The sequence below is a fragment of the Equus quagga genome, unplaced genomic scaffold (genome assembly GCF_021613505.1).
Source record: "Equus quagga isolate Etosha38 unplaced genomic scaffold, UCLA_HA_Equagga_1.0 208641_RagTag, whole genome shotgun sequence".
Classification (NCBI taxonomy): Eukaryota; Metazoa; Chordata; class Mammalia; order Perissodactyla; family Equidae; genus Equus; species Equus quagga.
In genome coordinates, this window is record NW_025799060.1 from 1 (window position 1) to 7,673 (window position 7,673).

General features: G+C 47.9%; 1 pseudogene; it reads left to right on the forward strand.

Annotated features, from left to right (window-relative positions):
* The first annotated feature begins 752 nt into the window (after positions 1 to 752).
* Positions 753 to 5,625, forward strand: LOC124233648 (zinc finger protein 449-like; annotated as a pseudogene).
* Positions 5,626 to 7,673: the final 2,048 nt, after the last annotated feature.

Consider the following 7,673-nt stretch of genomic DNA (forward strand, 5'->3'; position numbering starts at 1 on the left):
AACTGCGCACACCACGAGGGGAGAACAAGGAGGGGTTGAGGATTTGCACCTTTGCCAGTCGTGGCTCTGGCTGAGGGGCCGTGGATGAAGGAGACTCAGGGTTCCTCGAGGCTGGATGGACGTCCAGGCTTATTCACCGGGGTTATGAGTGTTGCTGCTCGGCTTCTTCTGCGCCTGCCTGTATTCAGAAACACAGGCCATCCAGGCTTAGACTGGGCGTGGGGCTGCGGGCCTGCCCAGCATGCTGGGTCCTCCTTAGGGGCGGGGCTTCTCAGCCCTGCTGGGTCGGGGCGGGGGGTGGGGGTGGGGTAAGTTCTAGAGCAGAGCTGCCCACAGAACCCTCTGCCCTGCGGGCTGTCGAGCGCTGGAAACGTGCGTAGGAGCGGAATTTTTATTTTAGCCAGGTCCACGTGGGTCTAGTGGCTACCATATTGGACAGCGCAGTGCTGGAGGGTCCGTGGATGGGCTTGGACATTTTCTAAATCTTTTGGTTTTTCCAGGAAGGGCGTCCACGGCTTTTGTCAGACTCTCAAATCCCCCACCAACTTGAGGATCTGCAGCTTTAGGGCTTTGGTGAAAAGTGAGCAATTGAGAGAGCTAAGTATGCCCTCTGGTAACCACTGTTGCCTCTCCTCTCTCCTTTTGCCCTGTCCTCTGCTGTAGGTGGCTCCCTGCCCCACAATTACACAAAGAAACCAGTTGCAATCTGAGACTTCAGGCTCAGGATAAGGTGTACACTGCTGGAAGGGGCGATGGCGGTGGCCCTGGGGTGTGCCATCCAGGCCTCCCTGAATCAGGGCTCGGTGTTTCAAGAGTATGATACTGACTGTGAAGTCTTCCGCCAGCGCTTCCGGCAGTTCCAGTACAAAGAAGCAGCCGGGCCCTACGAAGCTTTCAACAAACTCTGGGAGCTCTGCTGTCAGTGGCTGAAGCCAAAGATGCGTTCAAAGGAGCAAATCCTGGAGCTGCTAGTGTTGGAGCAATTCCTAACCATTCTGCCCATGGAGATAGAGACCTGAGTGAGGCCATTCGGCCTACAAAATAAAGAAATCATTTTGGCACTGGTATAATTCTTACAGACAGAACCTGAGATACAAGAGGAGCAGGTAAGAAAAGAGTTTGGGATCTTGGTAGTTAGACCAAAAGACACAGCAGAGGCTGCTGGGCCTAGATCTGTGTTTGTCTGTCTCATTCTTCAGCCCCAAGGTTTCTCCACAGCCAGTGGATTTAACAAGGGAGAGAGAGAATGAATTAAACAAGCAAAATATTCCAATTAGGACGAGAGGAAACTGCCCCTTTCTGATCACTGTTTAAAGTGATATAATATGCTTTGTCCTACTGACTGGGCGGTCCCATACCTACCGCCTGGTTACCAAAATGCCGTCCTCAATACCACTTGTAGAGGGTCTGAGGGATCTGGGGGCTGATCAAGGGAAAAGATATTACCAGGAGGTGGCAGTAGCACGCATAAGCTTTGCTGGGCAACTCATTGTCAGGTTTGCTTGTAGGGGACTCCCCAGGGAGTGAAGGCTCAGAGGGCTTTACCTGTCTAGGTGATGTCGCAGCCCAGTAGCATGCCAGGGAGGCTATGGGTCAGAGAATTCCAAAGGGCGGCAGTGGTTGGGGGACATATAACCACAAGGCTCCATCTTTTCAATGGCTAGCAGGTGTGGGGTGCAGTTTTCTGGGATTTGCAAAGCAGGTGGGCTCTAAATGGCTATAAAGCTGCTTCTGGGGGCTAATTTTTAAATAATGGGATGTGTGAGAATTGAGTTTGGCATTGGCTGGCTTCTGAGCTAGGAAGTCTTGCCTGTGGTGGAGAAAGAACAACCTACGGGCCAAAAAAAGAGGGCTTGTTCATACGCTTAGGCTCATTTCTAGAACAACCTCTCTGGTGGTTGCTGTGGCAACAGACTGGCTGTTGTTGAGGGTACAGAGAAGAGTCCTGCCAACAGAGGCAGGCCTAGAGGCATGACTTCTGGCTGCCATTCAGCGTTGACCAAAACCCTAGAGCCAAGCTATAAAACACACAGTGAGCATCCTTCTATGAGCATGCGTGAGCAGGACACATTTCTAGAACAGGAATGATTGGTTAGTGGGCTTGTGCATTAAAAACTTTAATAGCTATGGTCCACTGTCCTCCAAAATTATTGTACCAGTTTACCTTCCCACCACAGCTTATGAAAGTGATAGTTTCTGCTCCCCTTCACTCACCCTGGGTACCTTGAATGGCTTACGCTTTGACTTGTGATGAGCGCCATGGCTGTTTTCCCCATGTTGGCAGACAGAAGGAGGGCTGCTATCTGGGAAGACCTTTTTCATAAGCGTCAAGTTCATTCAGCATTGATGAAGCTGTTTTCTGGAATGTGTAAGAGTAGAGATGGGAACTGAGGTCAGGAGGGTGGGAGATGGGGCAAAGGGGAATGGTTAGAGGCCTTAGCTGACATGGGCTGTGAGCATAGGTTGGGGAATGCCAACTGGTCATAGTGTTAGGAGCAGGGCTTTGCGAGTCCAGGAACAGAGGCCAAGGGCACTAAGGCACAAGGATCTGAGCGTGACACAGGACAACGGGGTGGGTGGGGGTGGTAGATGGGAAGTGTGTGACGTTAACATCCAGGAGGAAGCTCAAGTTTTGGCCAGCCTCTTTGAAAGCGGGCACCAAGGGGCACTATGCCAGGCTGGGGAACTGAGGTGGAAGTTCTCAGGCCTTTGATTTGGTGCTGCACAGAAAGGAGCAGCTGGACTGATGGCAAGTCCACGAGACACAGCTGCCTAGTAATGATACTCCTGGCCTTCGTTCTTGTGGGTGACTGATTCTGCCTCCCGGGCCGCTCTCAGTCCTTGACTACTCATGTCTTTAGCTCTCTTCCCCCCAAGGAGCAGGTGTCTGGGGTGGTTTCAAAGTGACCCCAAGGAAATCTACAGCCTTCAGAGTTTCCAGTCTACAATCTACATACAGGATGGGAACCGCCATATGAACACTTCCTGCCGTTCTGGACTGTTTTCCATGTCTCTCTTGTGGGGATGTCCTGGGCCTTCTGGATTCTTCCTCCCTAAGGCCGTGCCACTCCCCATCCCCCACCCTTCAGTTGGCTCCACTTGAACTTGATAGCAGCTTTTCTTGGATCCAGGACCTCCAGTTTATTTGACTTTGGTCTCATTACCCTCTCATCCCAACCTTAGCTTTGAAACCCAAGCATAAACAAAATGGGAATTTAAACAGCTTTTTATTTTAAATTCTGTTTGTCTGAAAATATATGGCCTTTTATCCATCAAAATAAGAAATAAGGTATTTTAGTCAATTTCCTGTGCCTTGATATAATTTTCTGAAATGTAAATTTTCCTTCGAATTAACATTAGCCAAACTAACTTGCTAATGTCATGTTACTTAATGCTAATATTTAAACATCATCCTGCATTTCTATCTCAAATGAGCCACTTCCAACCCACGTTTTCCGGCAGACCCATCAACTTGGCCAGAGCTGAGGAAGGGACAGGGAAAGAGGATGTAAATTACACGGGGTCTTACTGAGGAGAGGGGTGGTAGGACACAGGGCGACAGGGAGTGTGGAAACTTCTCCTGGTTGTCCTTAGACTGGCCTTGAGAAGCACTGCTGGATGGCTGGTTGGGTTAATTTTGAGAGAATCCACTTCCAGCCTTCAGCTGAAACAGACATCTAGAGTTTGTTTTTTCTCAAGTTATTTTTGCTTGTTGCCAACCTAATTCCGTTACCATTCTAATTTGAATATGTCCAACTGAAATTATTCCAGTAAGCAGTTTCCTATTTCCCCCGGGCCTCTCTCTTTCTTCACCTGGTGGTCAGTAAGAGGGTGTTTCTCAGTTTTCATGTGCCGGCACTTTAGGAAGATCGACTTCATGTTCTGGCTCTCACCTAAATAATTCCATTCTCAAGACCGATGTGGAACTCCTTCAGGGCATCGACTTCACCCCAGAATCGATGCACTCTCCTTCCATAGATTGGAAGAGAATAGCTTTGAACTGAGCACACTGGGATCCTGCCCTGCCCTCATTTGGTTTTGTTCTGATCCTGAAAACCAAACCAAATCAAACCAAAACAAACCACTTGTCAGAGGCTCCTGGTGAGGCAGTCCTAACCGAGAAGGAAGTAGGTAGGTACAGAGAGGCCATGTGTCCAGAAAAGTCACCTGGGGGGCCATCTGAGTGGCATAGTGGTTAAGTTCGCGCACTCTGCTTCAGCCACCTGGGCTTTGCTGGTTCGGATCCCGGGCACGGACGCGGACGCGGACCTACACCACTTGTCAAGCCACACTGTGGCAGACATCCCACATATTAAATGGAGGAGTGTGGGCATGGATGTTAGCTCAGGGCCAATCTTCCTCAAGAAATAAAAAAAAAATGCCGCCTGGACTCTGGAGAAGGAAACCTGTGAAGACTCAAACTGTCCTTCCCCCCATCTCTCCTATGGCCAGAACACCCACGATCAAAGGCTGAGCAGAGGTCCCCAGAAGAGCAGGGACAAGAGCCATGGGTGAAGACAATACAGGATCCCAAGGAAGTGAAGCAACAGTTACTTGACCCCGAGATAGGTAGGTGAGAGTTCAGCGGATGCTCGGGAAGAAAGAAAAGAAAAATTCACCTCGATCCCAGGGTAAAGAGGTTTCGGATGCCCCTTGGGAGTTTCTGTCTTCCGGCTAGCTGTTGAGTTTAGCTCTTTTTAGTCCCTTTTGTCTCCATTCAGTGACATCTGCAATTTCTGGTCCTTCTCTCAAGTTTGCTGTTGGGAGAGAAAATATGTCAAGCAGAAACAGCTGGAGAGTGTGTGTCCATTTTCTGTTTCTTTAGATGGAAATGCACTGCTTGGTCCCAGTTTACCCGAATACTCTGAACAGCTAGAAACTTGGGAAACCCTGCAGAGCATCTACCCAGAGACTGCACACTGCCTGTCCCTGAGCAGAAGCCCGCTCTAGGAGAGACAGCTGAGAGCTCCAACCAGGGAGACCCTCTCAGCCCTGGAGCCCAGGAGCCAAACCGTCCCGGAGAGAAACCACACCGATGCACGCACTGTGGGAAACGTTTTGCTAACAAGAAGTTCCTTAATGGGCGCCTGAAAATTCATTTGGGAGAGCTCCCTCACAAGTGCCTCGAATGCGGCAAAGGATTCCTTCGTAGGTCAGACCTCTCCAGGCATCAGCGAATCCACACGGGGGAGACACCCTATGAATGTCCCGTGTGTAACAAGCGATTCACCCAGGGCTCACACCTTAAATTGCACCAGAAAGCCTATTCTCAGCAAGAAACATACCGCTGCGCGGAGTGTAGGAAGAGTTTTTGTAATCGAACAAGTTTAATAAGACACCTGAAAGCCCACACAGGTGGAAAACCCCACAGGTGTCACAGTTGTGGGAAGAGTTTTAGTCGACAGACAGATCTTACTTTGCACCAGAGAACACACACTGAAGAGAGGCCGTTTATATGCGAGTATTGTGGGAAAAGCTATAGGCAGAGATCAAGCCTTGCTTTTCATTTAAGAATCCATGCAGAACAGAGGCCGTAGAAGCGTAGTCATTGTTCTCCAAGCTTCATAAAGGATGCCGGCCTTCGGATGCACCAAGCTGCTCACTTCAGAGAAGAGCTCTCTGAGAGTTTGTTGAGGGAATCAGCTCTGACACAAATCAACACGAATTCCCAAAAGCCTCCGCCTGCTCTGAGCTGTCTGGAAAGAACATTTTGTTTGAGCTCATTCATTACAACAGCTGTGTGTTTTACTGTTTTAAAACCCATCTTCCAAGGCCAGTAAATTCTAGAGTATTCACTGACTCTTGCCATCATTCTGGATTTCATTTTTTTTCTGTCTCTGCAAGCCTTATTTAATCATTACGATGGAAATATCTTTGTCCCAAGCCGACTGCAGCACAGGTGTAAGTAAGAAGCATATAAATGCTGGCATTCCCTTCAGATCTCGGGTCAGTATCCCAGTCAACAGGGTTGTGCCCAGATGACCTGTATCTATGCGATACTGTATTCCCAAGGAAATGGGTGTGCTTTTCCTGTTTCGTTCCCACTGACTAGTTGTTGGAGCACCATGCAGATGCTGCCCTAATGGGGACAAGGAGCACTTCCCTTGACCCCCGCTTACACCACGTGTCAGAATCACTGTCTCCTGTGCAGCCATTCCTATGCTTATACATCATTTGAGTGTTTAACACAGTCCATTTTTGAAATCTGGTGCATTTCAAAAAGATAGGGGCAAGGAAAGATGTCCAACTCATAAAGTACTATGAAGGGCAGAGAACAGTACCCACCACACAAGGACAAGCAAGAGTGAATGGAACATATTAACATGGAGGCCCTACCCAGAGTGAACTTCCATTAAATATGGTATTTTCTTTCTTTGTTCTTTGAAACGATGAAAGCATTGAAGACTTCGAACTTTGTCTAGCTTTGGTCACATTCCATGAATCTTATACAATGTTCTTATTTATGATTTTGCAATGGTTTGTTATTGAAGTTTTCATTTTATTTTTTCTCTGCCCCACAGTTGGACAATTTCGACATTTTCCTGTCATTTTTTGGTTATAATTCATTTTCATTAATAAATGAAGTTCATTCTATTTCTGCTTTGAAGTTCATTTAATTTTCCTTGAAGACTTATGTCCTAAGACCATAGAGAATAAAGGTTCCATTTGTAAGGTGCACAAATGTCTCTGGTAGTCTGGGGACTCAATGACTTTTGTGGCATTGGAAGTATCCCTGGTGCTCCTGAAGTGGCAGTGACACAGAGTAGGTTGACTTGCTCCCCATTCTGAATGGGGGCATCCGTGTACTCCCCATTCCCTTCTTAAGAGTTTTTTTGGACTCATGTTATGGATGTTATACAGCAATTGTGGGTAGGTGCCCCGCTGTCAAGGCTGGCAGTGAAAGCAGGAAGCCGAAGCGCCTAGGCGAGACCTAGTCTCCCCACACCCAGCTGAGAAAGCTCTCCCTTGAGATTCCGTAGTGGTCTGTACTCCTGAAAACAGAGAGAAGTTGCAATGGGCACTTTGAGGTTTCTGGAACAGGCCCTCTTGAATCAGCAGGGCTTGTTTCACAGCATGCTGAGGAGGTTGTCTAGGCCAAAATCAAGGTACCGTACGGGTGAATCAGCCCCCAAGTGGCTCGCCATCAGGTGGGGGAGGTGCAAATTACACTTTTCTCACTTGCACCTGCAGTTACCATGACATTCTGAAGAGAAACAGTCTTGGTCACCCCCAGGAAACTGTATGATCTTTCCTCTTGAAGCCCTCTCTCATTTCCAACCTTGTGATATGAGTTAAGTAATCACATAAATAACCAAAGCTCATCTTTAAGCCTGAGGCTCAGTTCTCTACTTCCTGCCCTGTAGTCTTCTGTGACACATGTGGAAGGGAATGGATTAAGAGCTCATCTCTCAGCTTGTCTTTAGCGTATATGCTGAGTTTACTCAGCTCCAATTCTCAGATGGTAACAACTGGGATTGGGGAGTTGGATTCCAATCCAGTTTTTGTTGTCAGACAGGACTTCTCAGAGGTCTAGCACAGGCCAGGTCCACACTGTTAAGGTGTTAAGGATCTTGAATAATAAACTATTACAAACATATTGATATATTTAAAAGATTTATCTTTCATTAGTGTCTTTAATACCCAACATAAGAATAGGAATGTATGAATTACTG